Here is a 15,576-nt window from a genome sequence, read left to right on the forward strand (position 1 = left end):
AGTAAGTTGAGATTGAAATTTAGAGAGCATCTTCTGAGTTTTGGTTAACACATCAGTAAGCATTTTGGCTATCACTAAAGTCAACACTGGTCTCAATCGTGATAAGCAGGTGTAATGACAACTATATTTTACTTCATGAGTAAGTGCATCTTTTTCATTAAGTTGGGCAACTTAAAAGAATCATCTCCCGTCGGGGAATTGAACCCCGGTCTCCCGCGTGACAGGCGGGGATACTGACCACTATACTAACGAGGACTTAATGGCAGTAGTTTAACAGTCCTCACCTCTTTGAGGATAGGGAATGCCCATGACAAATTCAGCTAATTGGAATAGGCAGCTCTACTGCTTTTGCTTAGGGAAATTCATCTTTTTTCATAAACAGGGAGAACACAGAATGATCTTCCAAAAACAATCAGTTTTATCAAGAAAGTTTTTTAATTAAATTAATCTATCTATATTTATATCTGTATATATATATATATATATATAATCAGCTCACTTTACCATTAGCAGCTTATAGCTATTAGCCACCAGGGGTCAGTACTAACCAAAAACACCGATTTGTCTTCTATCCCTGTCCTACAGAGTTTATAAGCAGCCCATGATTTACCACTGTTTCATGTCATTTTCCAAGTATTTTAGAGATAAATTGTTTTTGAAAGAACAGTAAGTTGAGATTGAAATTTAGAGAGCATCTTCTGAGTTTCGGTTAACACATCAGTAAGCATTTTGGCTATCACTAAAGTCAACGCTGGTCTCAATCGTGATAAGCAGGTGTAATGACAACTATATTTTACTTCATGAGTAAGTGCATCTTTTTCATTAAGTTGGGCAACTTAAAGGTATCATCTCCCCGTCGGGGAATTGAACCCCGGTCTCCCGCGTGACAGGCGGGGATACTGACCACTATACTAACGAGGACTTAATGGCAGTAGTTTAACAGTCCTCACCTCTTTGAGGATAGGGAATGCCCATGACAAATTCAGCTAACTGGAATAGGCAGCTCTACTGCTTTTGCTTAGGGAAATTCATCTTTTTTCATAAACAGGGAGAACACAGAATGATCTTCCAAAAACAATCAGTTTTATCAAGAAAGTTTTTTAATTAAATTAATCTATCTATATTTATATCTGTATATATATATATATATATATAATCAGCTCACTTTACCATTAGCAGCTTATAGCTATTAGCCACCAGGGGTCAGTACTAACCAAAAACACCGATTTGTCTTCTATCCCTGTCCCACAGAGTTTATAAGCAGCCCATGATTTACCACTGTTTCATGTCATTTTCCAAGTATTTTAGAGATAAATTGTTTTTGAAAGAACAGTAAGTTGAGATTGAAATTTAGAGAGCATCTTCTGAGTTTCGGTTAACACATCAGTAAGCATTTTGGCTATCACTAAAGTCAACACTGGTCTCAATCGTGATAAGCAGGTGTAATGACAACTATATTTTACTTCATGAGTAAGTGCATCTTTTTCATTAAGTTGGGCAACTTAAAAGAATCATCTCCCCGTCGGGAAATTGAACCCCGGTCTCCCGCGTGACAGGCGGGGATACTGACCACTATACTAACGAGGACTTAATGGCAGTAGTTTAACAGTCCTCACCTCTTTGAGGATAGGGAATGCCCATGACAAATTCAGCTAATTGGAATAGGCAGCTCTACTGCTTTTGCTTAGGGAAATTAATCTTTTTTCATAAACAGGGAGAACACAGAATGATCTTCCAAAAACAATCAGTTTTATCAAGAAAGTTTTTTAATTAAATTAATCTATCTATATTTATATCTGTATATATATATATATATATATATATATATATATATATTTATATATATTTAATCAGCTCACTTTACCATTAGCAGCTTATAGCTATTAGCCACCAGGGGTCAGTACTAACCAAAAACACCGATTTGTCTTCTATCCCTGTCCCACGGAGTTTATAAGCAGCCCATGATTTACCACTGTTTCATGTCATTTTCCAAGTATTTTAGAGATAAATTGTTTTTGAAAGAACAGTAAGTTGAGATTGAAATTTAGAGAGCATCTTCTGAGTTTTGGTTAACACATCAGTAAGCATTTTGGCTATCACTAAAGTCAACACTGGTCTCAATCGTGATAAGCAGGTGTAATGACAACTATATTTTACTTCATGAGTAAGTGCATCTTTTTCATTAAGTTGGGCAACTTAAAAGAATCATCTCCCGTCGGGGAATTGAACCCCGGTCTCCCGCGTGACAGGCGGGGATACTGACCACTATACTAACGAGGACTTAATGGCAGTAGTTTAACAGTCCTCACCTCTTTGAGGATAGGGAATGCCCATGACAAATTCAGCTAATTGGAATAGGCAGCTCTACTGCTTTTGCTTAGGGAAATTCATCTTTTTTCATAAACAGGGAGAACACAGAATGATCTTCCAAAAACAATCAGTTTTATCAAGAAAGTTTTTTAATTAAATTAATCTATCTATATTTATATCTGTATATATATATATATATATATAATCAGCTCACTTTACCATTAGCAGCTTATAGCTATTAGCCACCAGGGGTCAGTACTAACCAAAAACACCGATTTGTCTTCTATCCCTGTCCTACAGAGTTTATAAGCAGCCCATGATTTACCACTGTTTCATGTCATTTTCCAAGTATTTTAGAGATAAATTGTTTTTGAAAGAACAGTAAGTTGAGATTGAAATTTAGAGAGCATCTTCTGAGTTTCGGTTAACACATCAGTAAGCATTTTGGCTATCACTAAAGTCAACGCTGGTCTCAATCGTGATAAGCAGGTGTAATGACAACTATATTTTACTTCATGAGTAAGTGCATCTTTTTCATTAAGTTGGGCAACTTAAAGGTATCATCTCCCCGTCGGGGAATTGAACCCCGGTCTCCCGCGTGACAGGCGGGGATACTGACCACTATACTAACGAGGACTTAATGGCAGTAGTTTAACAGTCCTCACCTCTTTGAGGATAGGGAATGCCCATGACAAATTCAGCTAACTGGAATAGGCAGCTCTACTGCTTTTGCTTAGGGAAATTCATCTTTTTTCATAAACAGGGAGAACACAGAATGATCTTCCAAAAACAATCAGTTTTATCAAGAAAGTTTTTTAATTAAATTAATCTATCTATATTTATATCTTTTTATATATATATATATATATAATCAGCTCACTTTACCATTAGCAGCTTATAGCTATTAGCCACCAGGGGTCAGTACTAACCAAAAACACCGATTTGTCTTCTATCCCTGTCCCACAGAGTTTATAAGCAGCCCATGATTTACCACTGTTTCATGTCATTTTCCAAGTATTTTAGAGATAAATTGTTTTTGAAAGAACAGTAAGTTGAGATTGAAATTTAGAGAGCATCTTCTGAGTTTCGGTTAACACATCAGTAAGCATTTTGGCTATCACTAAAGTCAACACTGGTCTCAATCGTGATAAGCAGGTGTAATGACAACTATATTTTACTTCATGAGTAAGTGCATCTTTTTCATTAAGTTGGGCAACTTAAAAGAATCATCTCCCCGTCAGGGAATTGAACCCCGGTCTCCCGCGTGACAGGCGGGGATACTGACCACTATACTAACGAGGACTTAATGGCAGTAGTTTAACAGTCCTCACCTCTTTGAGGATAGGGAATGCCCATGACAAATTCAGCTAACTGGAATAGGCAGCTCTACTGCTTTTGCTTAGGGAAATTCATCTTTTTTCATAAACAGGGAGAACACAGAATGATCTTCCAAAAACAATCAGTTTTATCAAGAAAGTTTTTTAATTAAATTAATCTATCTATATTTATATCTGTATATATATATATATATATATAATCAGCTCACTTTACCATTAGCAGCTTATAGCTATTAGCCACCAGGGGTCAGTACTAACCAAAAACACCGATTTGTCTTCTATCCCTGTCCTACAGAGTTTATAAGCAGCCCATGATTTACCACTGTTTCATGTCATTTTCCAAGTATTTTAGAGATAAATTGTTTTTGAAAGAACAGTAAGTTGAGATTGAAATTTAGAGAGCATCTTCTGAGTTTCGGTTAACACATCAGTAAGCATTTTGGCTATCACTAAAGTCAACGCTGGTCTCAATCGTGATAAGCAGGTGTAATGACAACTATATTTTACTTCATGAGTAAGTGCATCTTTTTCATTAAGTTGGGCAACTTAAAGGTATCATCTCCCCGTCGGGGAATTGAACCCCGGTCTCCCGCGTGACAGGCGGGGATACTGACCACTATACTAACGAGGACTTAATGGCAGTAGTTTAACAGTCCTCACCTCTTTGAGGATAGGGAATGCCCATGACAAATTCAGCTAACTGGAATAGGCAGCTCTACTGCTTTTGCTTAGGGAAATTCATCTTTTTTCATAAACAGGGAGAACACAGAATGATCTTCCAAAAACAATCAGTTTTATCAAGAAAGTTTTTTAATTAAATTAATCTATCTATATTTATATCTTTTTATATATATATATATATATAATCAGCTCACTTTACCATTAGCAGCTTATAGCTATTAGCCACCAGGGGTCAGTACTAACCAAAAACACCGATTTGTCTTCTATCCCTGTCCCACAGAGTTTATAAGCAGCCCATGATTTACCACTGTTTCATGTCATTTTCCAAGTATTTTAGAGATAAATTGTTTTTGAAAGAACAGTAAGTTGAGATTGAAATTTAGAGAGCATCTTCTGAGTTTCGGTTAACACATCAGTAAGCATTTTGGCTATCACTAAAGTCAACACTGGTCTCAATCGTGATAAGCAGGTGTAATGACAACTATATTTTACTTCATGAGTAAGTGCATCTTTTTCATTAAGTTGGGCAACTTAAAAGAATCATCTCCCCGTCAGGGAATTGAACCCCGGTCTCCCGCGTGACAGGCGGGGATACTGACCACTATACTAACGAGGACTTAATGGCAGTAGTTTAACAGTCCTCACCTCTTTGAGGATAGGGAATGCCCATGACAAATTCAGCTAACTGGAATAGGCAGCTCTACTGCTTTTGCTTAGGGAAATTCATCTTTTTTCATAAACAGGGAGAACACAGAATGATCTTCCAAAAACAATCAGTTTTATCAAGAAAGTTTTTTAATTAAATTAATCTATCTATATTTATATCTGTATATATATATATATATATAATCAGCTCACTTTACCATTAGCAGCTTATAGCTATTAGCCACCAGGGGTCAGTACTAACCAAAAACACCGATTTGTCTTCTATCCCTGTCCCACAGAGTTTATAAGCAGCCCATGTTTTACCACTGTTTCATGTCATTTTCCAAGTATTTTAGAGATAAATTGTTTTTGAAAGAACAGTAAGTTGAGATTGAAATTTAGAGAGCATCTTCTGAGTTTCGGTTAACACATCAGTAAGCATTTTGGCTATCACTAAAGTCAACACTGGTCTCAATCGTGATAAGCAGGTGTAATGACAACTATATTTTACTTCATGAGTAAGTGCATCTTTTTCATTAAGTTGGGCAACTTAAAAGAATCATCTCCCCGTCGGGAAATTGAACCCCGGTCTCCCGCGTGACAGGCGGGGATACTGACCACTATACTAACGAGGACTTAATGGCAGTAGTTTAACAGTCCTCACCTCTTTGAGGATAGGGAATGCCCATGACAAATTCAGCTAATTGGAATAGGCAGCTCTACTGCTTTTGCTTAGGGAAATTAATCTTTTTTCATAAACAGGGAGAACACAGAATGATCTTCCAAAAACAATCAGTTTTATCAAGAAAGTTTTTTAATTAAATTAATCTATCTATATTTATATCTGTATATATATATATATATATATATATATATATATATATTTATATATATTTAATCAGCTCACTTTACCATTAGCAGCTTATAGCTATTAGCCACCAGGGGTCAGTACTAACCAAAAACACCGATTTGTCTTCTATCCCTGTCCCACGGAGTTTATAAGCAGCCCATGATTTACCACTGTTTCATGTCATTTTCCAAGTATTTTAGAGATAAATTGTTTTTGAAAGAACAGTAAGTTGAGATTGAAATTTAGAGAGCATCTTCTGAGTTTTGGTTAACACATCAGTAAGCATTTTGGCTATCACTAAAGTCAACACTGGTCTCAATCGTGATAAGCAGGTGTAATGACAACTATATTTTACTTCATGAGTAAGTGCATCTTTTTCATTAAGTTGGGCAACTTAAAAGAATCATCTCCCGTCGGGGAATTGAACCCCGGTCTCCCGCGTGACAGGCGGGGATACTGACCACTATAGTAACGAGGACTTAATGGCAGTAGTTTAACAGTCCTCACCTCTTTGAGGATAGGGAATGCCCATGAGCAATTCAGCTAATTGAAATAGGCAGCTCTACTGCTTTTGCTTAGGGAAATTAATCTTTTTTCATAAACAGGGAGAACACAGAATGATCTTCCAAAAACAATCAGTTTTATCAAGAAAGTTTTTTAATTAAATTAATCTATCTATATTTATGTCTGTATATATATATATATATATATAATCAGCTCACTTTACCATTAGCAGCTTATAGCTATTAGCCACCAGGGGTCAGTACTAACCAAAAACACCGATTTGTCTTCTATCCCTGTCCCACAGAGTTTATAAGCAGCCCATGTTTTACCACTGTTTCATGTCATTTTCCAAGTATTTTAGAGATAAATTGTTTTTGAAAGAACAGTAAGTTGAGATTGAAATTTAGAGAGCATCTTCTGAGTTTCGGTTAACACATCAGTAAGCATTTTGGCTATCACTAAAGTCAACACTGGTCTCAATCGTGATAAGCAGGTGTAATGACAACTATATTTTACTTCATGAGTAAGTGCATCTTTTTCATTAAGTTGGGCAACTTAAAGGTATCATCTCCCCGTCGGGGAATTGAACCCCGGTCTCCCGCGTGACAGGCGGGGATACTGACCACTATACTAACGAGGACTTAATGGCAGTAGTTTAACAGTCCTCACCTCTTTGAGGATAGGGAATGCCCATGACAAATTCAGCTAACTGGAATAGGCAGCTCTACTGCTTTTGCTTAGGGAAATTCATCTTTTTTCATAAACAGGGAGAACACAGAATGATCTTCCAAAAACAATCAGTTTTATCAAGAAAGTTTTTTAATTAAATTAATCTATCTATATTTATGTCTGTATATATATATATATATATATAATCAGCTCACTTTACCATTAGCAGCTTATAGCTATTAGCCACCAGGGGTCAGTACTAACCAAAAACACCGATTTGTCTTCTATCCCTGTCCCACAGAGTTTATAAGCAGCCCATGTTTTACCACTGTTTCATGTCATTTTCCAAGTATTTTAGAGATAAATTGTTTTTGAAAGAACAGTAAGTTGAGATTGAAATTTAGAGAGCATCTTCTGAGTTTCGGTTAACACATCAGTAAGCATTTTGGCTATCACTAAAGTCAACACTGGTCTCAATCGTGATAAGCAGGTGTAATGACAACTATATTTTACTTCATGAGTAAGTGCATCTTTTTCATTAAGTTGGGCAACTTAAAAGAATCATCTCCCCGTCGGGAAATTGAACCCCGGTCTCCCGCGTGACAGGCGGGGATACTGACCACTATACTAACGAGGACTTAATGGCAGTAGTTTAACAGTCCTCACCTCTTTGAGGATAGGGAATGCCCATGACAAATTCAGCTAATTGGAATAGGCAGCTCTACTGCTTTTGCTTAGGGAAATTAATCTTTTTTCATAAACAGGGAGAACACAGAATGATCTTCCAAAAACAATCAGTTTTATCAAGAAAGTTTTTTAATTAAATTAATCTATCTATATTTATATCTGTATATATATATATATATATATATATATATATATATATTTATATATATTTAATCAGCTCACTTTACCATTAGCAGCTTATAGCTATTAGCCACCAGGGGTCAGTACTAACCAAAAACACCGATTTGTCTTCTATCCCTGTCCCACGGAGTTTATAAGCAGCCCATGATTTACCACTGTTTCATGTCATTTTCCAAGTATTTTAGAGATAAATTGTTTTTGAAAGAACAGTAAGTTGAGATTGAAATTTAGAGAGCATCTTCTGAGTTTTGGTTAACACATCAGTAAGCATTTTGGCTATCACTAAAGTCAACACTGGTCTCAATCGTGATAAGCAGGTGTAATGACAACTATATTTTACTTCATGAGTAAGTGCATCTTTTTCATTAAGTTGGGCAACTTAAAAGAATCATCTCCCGTCGGGGAATTGAACCCCGGTCTCCCGCGTGACAGGCGGGGATACTGACCACTATACTAACGAGGACTTAATGGCAGTAGTTTAACAGTCCTCACCTCTTTGAGGATAGGGAATGCCCATGACAAATTCAGCTAATTGGAATAGGCAGCTCTACTGCTTTTGCTTAGGGAAATTCATCTTTTTTCATAAACAGGGAGAACACAGAATGATCTTCCAAAAACAATCAGTTTTATCAAGAAAGTTTTTTAATTAAATTAATCTATCTATATTTATATCTGTATATATATATATATATATATAATCAGCTCACTTTACCATTAGCAGCTTATAGCTATTAGCCACCAGGGGTCAGTACTAACCAAAAACACCGATTTGTCTTCTATCCCTGTCCTACAGAGTTTATAAGCAGCCCATGATTTACCACTGTTTCATGTCATTTTCCAAGTATTTTAGAGATAAATTGTTTTTGAAAGAACAGTAAGTTGAGATTGAAATTTAGAGAGCATCTTCTGAGTTTCGGTTAACACATCAGTAAGCATTTTGGCTATCACTAAAGTCAACGCTGGTCTCAATCGTGATAAGCAGGTGTAATGACAACTATATTTTACTTCATGAGTAAGTGCATCTTTTTCATTAAGTTGGGCAACTTAAAGGTATCATCTCCCCGTCGGGGAATTGAACCCCGGTCTCCCGCGTGACAGGCGGGGATACTGACCACTATACTAACGAGGACTTAATGGCAGTAGTTTAACAGTCCTCACCTCTTTGAGGATAGGGAATGCCCATGACAAATTCAGCTAACTGGAATAGGCAGCTCTACTGCTTTTGCTTAGGGAAATTCATCTTTTTTCATAAACAGGGAGAACACAGAATGATCTTCCAAAAACAATCAGTTTTATCAAGAAAGTTTTTTAATTAAATTAATCTATCTATATTTATATCTGTATATATATATATATATATATAATCAGCTCACTTTACCATTAGCAGCTTATAGCTATTAGCCACCAGGGGTCAGTACTAACCAAAAACACCGATTTGTCTTCTATCCCTGTCCCACAGAGTTTATAAGCAGCCCATGATTTACCACTGTTTCATGTCATTTTCCAAGTATTTTAGAGATAAATTGTTTTTGAAAGAACAGTAAGTTGAGATTGAAATTTAGAGAGCATCTTCTGAGTTTCGGTTAACACATCAGTAAGCATTTTGGCTATCACTAAAGTCAACACTGGTCTCAATCGTGATAAGCAGGTGTAATGACAACTATATTTTACTTCATGAGTAAGTGCATCTTTTTCATTAAGTTGGGCAACTTAAAAGAATCATCTCCCCGTCGGGAAATTGAACCCCGGTCTCCCGCGTGACAGGCGGGGATACTGACCACTATACTAACGAGGACTTAATGGCAGTAGTTTAACAGTCCTCACCTCTTTGAGGATAGGGAATGCCCATGACAAATTCAGCTAATTGGAATAGGCAGCTCTACTGCTTTTGCTTAGGGAAATTAATCTTTTTTCATAAACAGGGAGAACACAGAATGATCTTCCAAAAACAATCAGTTTTATCAAGAAAGTTTTTTAATTAAATTAATCTATCTATATTTATATCTGTATATATATATATATATATATATATATATATATATATTTATATATATTTAATCAGCTCACTTTACCATTAGCAGCTTATAGCTATTAGCCACCAGGGGTCAGTACTAACCAAAAACACCGATTTGTCTTCTATCCCTGTCCCACGGAGTTTATAAGCAGCCCATGATTTACCACTGTTTCATGTCATTTTCCAAGTATTTTAGAGATAAATTGTTTTTGAAAGAACAGTAAGTTGAGATTGAAATTTAGAGAGCATCTTCTGAGTTTTGGTTAACACATCAGTAAGCATTTTGGCTATCACTAAAGTCAACACTGGTCTCAATCGTGATAAGCAGGTGTAATGACAACTATATTTTACTTCATGAGTAAGTGCATCTTTTTCATTAAGTTGGGCAACTTAAAAGAATCATCTCCCGTCGGGGAATTGAACCCCGGTCTCCCGCGTGACAGGCGGGGATACTGACCACTATACTAACGAGGACTTAATGGCAGTAGTTTAACAGTCCTCACCTCTTTGAGGATAGGGAATGCCCATGACAAATTCAGCTAATTGGAATAGGCAGCTCTACTGCTTTTGCTTAGGGAAATTCATCTTTTTTCATAAACAGGGAGAACACAGAATGATCTTCCAAAAACAATCAGTTTTATCAAGAAAGTTTTTTAATTAAATTAATCTATCTATATTTATATCTGTATATATATATATATATATATAATCAGCTCACTTTACCATTAGCAGCTTATAGCTATTAGCCACCAGGGGTCAGTACTAACCAAAAACACCGATTTGTCTTCTATCCCTGTCCTACAGAGTTTATAAGCAGCCCATGATTTACCACTGTTTCATGTCATTTTCCAAGTATTTTAGAGATAAATTGTTTTTGAAAGAACAGTAAGTTGAGATTGAAATTTAGAGAGCATCTTCTGAGTTTCGGTTAACACATCAGTAAGCATTTTGGCTATCACTAAAGTCAACGCTGGTCTCAATCGTGATAAGCAGGTGTAATGACAACTATATTTTACTTCATGAGTAAGTGCATCTTTTTCATTAAGTTGGGCAACTTAAAGGTATCATCTCCCCGTCGGGGAATTGAACCCCGGTCTCCCGCGTGACAGGCGGGGATACTGACCACTATACTAACGAGGACTTAATGGCAGTAGTTTAACAGTCCTCACCTCTTTGAGGATAGGGAATGCCCATGACAAATTCAGCTAACTGGAATAGGCAGCTCTACTGCTTTTGCTTAGGGAAATTCATCTTTTTTCATAAACAGGGAGAACACAGAATGATCTTCCAAAAACAATCAGTTTTATCAAGAAAGTTTTTTAATTAAATTAATCTATCTATATTTATATCTTTTTATATATATATATATATATAATCAGCTCACTTTACCATTAGCAGCTTATAGCTATTAGCCACCAGGGGTCAGTACTAACCAAAAAACACCGATTTGTCTTCTATCCCTGTCCCACAGAGTTTATAAGCAGCCCATGATTTACCACTGTTTCATGTCATTTTCCAAGTATTTTAGAGATAAATTGTTTTTGAAAGAACAGTAAGTTGAGATTGAAATTTAGAGAGCATCTTCTGAGTTTCGGTTAACACATCAGTAAGCATTTTGGCTATCACTAAAGTCAACACTGGTCTCAATCGTGATAAGCAGGTGTAATGACAACTATATTTTACTTCATGAGTAAGTGCATCTTTTTCATTAAGTTGGGCAACTTAAAAGAATCATCTCCCCGTCAGGGAATTGAACCCCGGTCTCCCGCGTGACAGGCGGGGATACTGACCACTATACTAACGAGGACTTAATGGCAGTAGTTTAACAGTCCTCACCTCTTTGAGGATAGGGAATGCCCATGACAAATTCAGCTAACTGGAATAGGCAGCTCTACTGCTTTTGCTTAGGGAAATTCATCTTTTTTCATAAACAGGGAGAACACAGAATGATCTTCCAAAAACAATCAGTTTTATCAAGAAAGTTTTTTAATTAAATTAATCTATCTATATTTATATCTGTATATATATATATATATATATAATCAGCTCACTTTACCATTAGCAGCTTATAGCTATTAGCCACCAGGGGTCAGTACTAACCAAAAACACCGATTTGTCTTCTATCCCTGTCCTACAGAGTTTATAAGCAGCCCATGATTTACCACTGTTTCATGTCATTTTCCAAGTATTTTAGAGATAAATTGTTTTTGAAAGAACAGTAAGTTGAGATTGAAATTTAGAGAGCATCTTCTGAGTTTCGGTTAACACATCAGTAAGCATTTTGGCTATCACTAAAGTCAACGCTGGTCTCAATCGTGATAAGCAGGTGTAATGACAACTATATTTTACTTCATGAGTAAGTGCATCTTTTTCATTAAGTTGGGCAACTTAAAGGTATCATCTCCCCGTCGGGGAATTGAACCCCGGTCTCCCGCGTGACAGGCGGGGATACTGACCACTATACTAACGAGGACTTAATGGCAGTAGTTTAACAGTCCTCACCTCTTTGAGGATAGGGAATGCCCATGACAAATTCAGCTAACTGGAATAGGCAGCTCTACTGCTTTTGCTTAGGGAAATTCATCTTTTTTCATAAACAGGGAGAACACAGAATGATCTTCCAAAAACAATCAGTTTTATCAAGAAAGTTTTTTAATTAAATTAATCTATCTATATTTATATCTTTTTATATATATATATATATATAATCAGCTCACTTTACCATTAGCAGCTTATAGCTATTAGCCACCAGGGGTCAGTACTAACCAAAAACACCGATTTGTCTTCTATCCCTGTCCCACAGAGTTTATAAGCAGCCCATGATTTACCACTGTTTCATGTCATTTTCCAAGTATTTTAGAGATAAATTGTTTTTGAAAGAACAGTAAGTTGAGATTGAAATTTAGAGAGCATCTTCTGAGTTTCGGTTAACACATCAGTAAGCATTTTGGCTATCACTAAAGTCAACACTGGTCTCAATCGTGATAAGCAGGTGTAATGACAACTATATTTTACTTCATGAGTAAGTGCATCTTTTTCATTAAGTTGGGCAACTTAAAAGAATCATCTCCCCGTCAGGGAATTGAACCCCGGTCTCCCGCGTGACAGGCGGGGATACTGACCACTATACTAACGAGGACTTAATGGCAGTAGTTTAACAGTCCTCACCTCTTTGAGGATAGGGAATGCCCATGACAAATTCAGCTAACTGGAATAGGCAGCTCTACTGCTTTTGCTTAGGGAAATTCATCTTTTTTCATAAACAGGGAGAACACAGAATGATCTTCCAAAAACAATCAGTTTTATCAAGAAAGTTTTTTAATTAAATTAATCTATCTATATTTATATCTGTATATATATATATATATATAATCAGCTCACTTTACCATTAGCAGCTTATAGCTATTAGCCACCAGGGGTCAGTACTAACCAAAAACACCGATTTGTCTTCTATCCCTGTCCCACAGAGTTTATAAGCAGCCCATGTTTTACCACTGTTTCATGTCATTTTCCAAGTATTTTAGAGATAAATTGTTTTTGAAAGAACAGTAAGTTGAGATTGAAATTTAGAGAGCATCTTCTGAGTTTCGGTTAACACATCAGTAAGCATTTTGGCTATCACTAAAGTCAACACTGGTCTCAATCGTGATAAGCAGGTGTAATGACAACTATATTTTACTTCATGAGTAAGTGCATCTTTTTCATTAAGTTGGGCAACTTAAAAGAATCATCTCCCCGTCGGGAAATTGAACCCCGGTCTCCCGCGTGACAGGCGGGGATACTGACCACTATACTAACGAGGACTTAATGGCAGTAGTTTAACAGTCCTCACCTCTTTGAGGATAGGGAATGCCCATGACAAATTCAGCTAATTGGAATAGGCAGCTCTACTGCTTTTGCTTAGGGAAATTAATCTTTTTTCATAAACAGGGAGAACACAGAATGATCTTCCAAAAACAATCAGTTTTATCAAGAAAGTTTTTTAATTAAATTAATCTATCTATATTTATATCTGTATATATATATATATATATATATATATATATATATATTTATATATATTTAATCAGCTCACTTTACCATTAGCAGCTTATAGCTATTAGCCACCAGGGGTCAGTACTAACCAAAAACACCGATTTGTCTTCTATCCCTGTCCCACGGAGTTTATAAGCAGCCCATGATTTACCACTGTTTCATGTCATTTTCCAAGTATTTTAGAGATAAATTGTTTTTGAAAGAACAGTAAGTTGAGATTGAAATTTAGAGAGCATCTTCTGAGTTTTGGTTAACACATCAGTAAGCATTTTGGCTATCACTAAAGTCAACACTGGTCTCAATCGTGATAAGCAGGTGTAATGACAACTATATTTTACTTCATGAGTAAGTGCATCTTTTTCATTAAGTTGGGCAACTTAAAAGAATCATCTCCCGTCGGGGAATTGAACCCCGGTCTCCCGCGTGACAGGCGGGGATACTGACCACTATAGTAACGAGGACTTAATGGCAGTAGTTTAACAGTCCTCACCTCTTTGAGGATAGGGAATGCCCATGAGCAATTCAGCTAATTGAAATAGGCAGCTCTACTGCTTTTGCTTAGGGAAATTAATCTTTTTTCATAAACAGGGAGAACACAGAATGATCTTCCAAAAACAATCAGTTTTATCAAGAAAGTTTTTTAATTAAATTAATCTATCTATATTTATGTCTGTATATATATATATATATATATAATCAGCTCACTTTACCATTAGCAGCTTATAGCTATTAGCCACCAGGGGTCAGTACTAACCAAAAACACCGATTTGTCTTCTATCCCTGTCCCACAGAGTTTATAAGCAGCCCATGATTTACCACTGTTTCATGTCATTTTCCAAGTATTTTAGAGATAAATTGTTTTTGAAAGAACAGTAAGTTGAGATTGAAATTTAGAGAGCATCTTCTGAGTTTCAGTTAACACATCAGTAAGCATTTTGGCTATCACTAAAGTCAACGCTGGTCTCAATCGTGATAAGCAGGTGTAATGACAACTATATTTTACTTCATGAGTAAGTGCATCTTTTTCAATAAGTTGGGCAACTTAAAAGAATCATCTCCCCGTCGGGGAATTGAACCCCGGTCTCCCGCGTGACAGGCGGGGATACTGACCACTATAGTAACGAGGACTTAATGGCAGTAGTTTAACAGTCCTCACCTCTTTGAGGATAGGGAATGCCCATGAGCAATTCAGCTAATTGAAATAGGCAGCTCTACTGCTTTTGCTTAGGGAAATTAATCTTTTTTCATAAACAGGGAGAACACAGAATGATCTTCCAAAAACAATCAGTTTTATCAAGAAAGTTTTTTAATTAAATTAATCTATCTATATTTATATCTGTATATATATATATATATATATATATATATATATTTATATATATTTAATCAGCTCACTTTACCATTAGCAGCTTATAGCTATTAGCCACCAGGGGTCAGTACTAACCAAAAACACCGATTTGTCTTCTATCCCTGTCCCACGGAGTTTATAAGCAGCCCATGATTTACCACTGTTTCATGTCATTTTCCAAGTATTTTAGAGATAAATTGTTTTTGAAAGAACAGTAAGTTGAGATTGAAATTTAGAGAGCATCTTCTGAGTTTTGGTTAACACATCAGTAAGCATTTTGGCTATCACTAAAGTCAACACTGGTCTCAATCGTGAT

General features: G+C 36.2%; 21 non-coding genes across 21 annotated transcripts; all 21 read right to left on the reverse strand.

The window, feature by feature from the left end:
- Nucleotides 1-182: 182 nt before the first annotated feature.
- On the reverse strand, nucleotides 183-255 carry TRNAD-GUC (transfer RNA aspartic acid (anticodon GUC)). The gene has a single exon. It is a non-coding gene; the product is annotated as a tRNA-Asp (tRNA).
- Nucleotides 256-849: 594 nt separating this feature from the next.
- Nucleotides 850-921, reverse strand: TRNAD-GUC (transfer RNA aspartic acid (anticodon GUC)). The gene has a single exon. It is a non-coding gene; the product is annotated as a tRNA-Asp (tRNA).
- Nucleotides 922-1,515: 594 nt separating this feature from the next.
- Nucleotides 1,516-1,587, reverse strand: TRNAD-GUC (transfer RNA aspartic acid (anticodon GUC)). Its single transcript has one exon. It is a non-coding gene; the product is annotated as a tRNA-Asp (tRNA).
- Nucleotides 1,588-2,207: 620 nt separating this feature from the next.
- TRNAD-GUC (transfer RNA aspartic acid (anticodon GUC)) lies at nucleotides 2,208-2,280 on the reverse strand. Its single transcript has one exon. It is a non-coding gene; the product is annotated as a tRNA-Asp (tRNA).
- Nucleotides 2,281-2,874: 594 nt separating this feature from the next.
- Nucleotides 2,875-2,946, reverse strand: TRNAD-GUC (transfer RNA aspartic acid (anticodon GUC)). Its single transcript has one exon. It is a non-coding gene; the product is annotated as a tRNA-Asp (tRNA).
- A 594-nt stretch (nucleotides 2,947-3,540) lies between these two features.
- TRNAD-GUC (transfer RNA aspartic acid (anticodon GUC)) lies at nucleotides 3,541-3,612 on the reverse strand. The gene has a single exon. It is a non-coding gene; the product is annotated as a tRNA-Asp (tRNA).
- Nucleotides 3,613-4,206: 594 nt separating this feature from the next.
- On the reverse strand, nucleotides 4,207-4,278 carry TRNAD-GUC (transfer RNA aspartic acid (anticodon GUC)). Its single transcript has one exon. It is a non-coding gene; the product is annotated as a tRNA-Asp (tRNA).
- A 594-nt stretch (nucleotides 4,279-4,872) lies between these two features.
- On the reverse strand, nucleotides 4,873-4,944 carry TRNAD-GUC (transfer RNA aspartic acid (anticodon GUC)). The gene has a single exon. It is a non-coding gene; the product is annotated as a tRNA-Asp (tRNA).
- Nucleotides 4,945-5,536: 592 nt separating this feature from the next.
- Nucleotides 5,537-5,608, reverse strand: TRNAD-GUC (transfer RNA aspartic acid (anticodon GUC)). The gene has a single exon. It is a non-coding gene; the product is annotated as a tRNA-Asp (tRNA).
- A 1,287-nt stretch (nucleotides 5,609-6,895) lies between these two features.
- TRNAD-GUC (transfer RNA aspartic acid (anticodon GUC)) lies at nucleotides 6,896-6,967 on the reverse strand. Its single transcript has one exon. It is a non-coding gene; the product is annotated as a tRNA-Asp (tRNA).
- Nucleotides 6,968-7,561: 594 nt separating this feature from the next.
- TRNAD-GUC (transfer RNA aspartic acid (anticodon GUC)) lies at nucleotides 7,562-7,633 on the reverse strand. Its single transcript has one exon. It is a non-coding gene; the product is annotated as a tRNA-Asp (tRNA).
- A 620-nt stretch (nucleotides 7,634-8,253) lies between these two features.
- On the reverse strand, nucleotides 8,254-8,326 carry TRNAD-GUC (transfer RNA aspartic acid (anticodon GUC)). Its single transcript has one exon. It is a non-coding gene; the product is annotated as a tRNA-Asp (tRNA).
- A 594-nt stretch (nucleotides 8,327-8,920) lies between these two features.
- TRNAD-GUC (transfer RNA aspartic acid (anticodon GUC)) lies at nucleotides 8,921-8,992 on the reverse strand. Its single transcript has one exon. It is a non-coding gene; the product is annotated as a tRNA-Asp (tRNA).
- Nucleotides 8,993-9,586: 594 nt separating this feature from the next.
- Nucleotides 9,587-9,658, reverse strand: TRNAD-GUC (transfer RNA aspartic acid (anticodon GUC)). Its single transcript has one exon. It is a non-coding gene; the product is annotated as a tRNA-Asp (tRNA).
- A 620-nt stretch (nucleotides 9,659-10,278) lies between these two features.
- Nucleotides 10,279-10,351, reverse strand: TRNAD-GUC (transfer RNA aspartic acid (anticodon GUC)). Its single transcript has one exon. It is a non-coding gene; the product is annotated as a tRNA-Asp (tRNA).
- A 594-nt stretch (nucleotides 10,352-10,945) lies between these two features.
- Nucleotides 10,946-11,017, reverse strand: TRNAD-GUC (transfer RNA aspartic acid (anticodon GUC)). The gene has a single exon. It is a non-coding gene; the product is annotated as a tRNA-Asp (tRNA).
- Nucleotides 11,018-11,612: 595 nt separating this feature from the next.
- TRNAD-GUC (transfer RNA aspartic acid (anticodon GUC)) lies at nucleotides 11,613-11,684 on the reverse strand. Its single transcript has one exon. It is a non-coding gene; the product is annotated as a tRNA-Asp (tRNA).
- A 594-nt stretch (nucleotides 11,685-12,278) lies between these two features.
- TRNAD-GUC (transfer RNA aspartic acid (anticodon GUC)) lies at nucleotides 12,279-12,350 on the reverse strand. The gene has a single exon. It is a non-coding gene; the product is annotated as a tRNA-Asp (tRNA).
- Nucleotides 12,351-12,944: 594 nt separating this feature from the next.
- Nucleotides 12,945-13,016, reverse strand: TRNAD-GUC (transfer RNA aspartic acid (anticodon GUC)). Its single transcript has one exon. It is a non-coding gene; the product is annotated as a tRNA-Asp (tRNA).
- A 592-nt stretch (nucleotides 13,017-13,608) lies between these two features.
- TRNAD-GUC (transfer RNA aspartic acid (anticodon GUC)) lies at nucleotides 13,609-13,680 on the reverse strand. The gene has a single exon. It is a non-coding gene; the product is annotated as a tRNA-Asp (tRNA).
- A 1,287-nt stretch (nucleotides 13,681-14,967) lies between these two features.
- Nucleotides 14,968-15,039, reverse strand: TRNAD-GUC (transfer RNA aspartic acid (anticodon GUC)). The gene has a single exon. It is a non-coding gene; the product is annotated as a tRNA-Asp (tRNA).
- Nucleotides 15,040-15,576: the final 537 nt, after the last annotated feature.

Source organism: Pleurodeles waltl, unplaced genomic scaffold (genome assembly GCF_031143425.1).
Source record: "Pleurodeles waltl isolate 20211129_DDA unplaced genomic scaffold, aPleWal1.hap1.20221129 scaffold_70, whole genome shotgun sequence".
Taxonomy (NCBI): Eukaryota; Metazoa; Chordata; class Amphibia; order Caudata; family Salamandridae; genus Pleurodeles; species Pleurodeles waltl.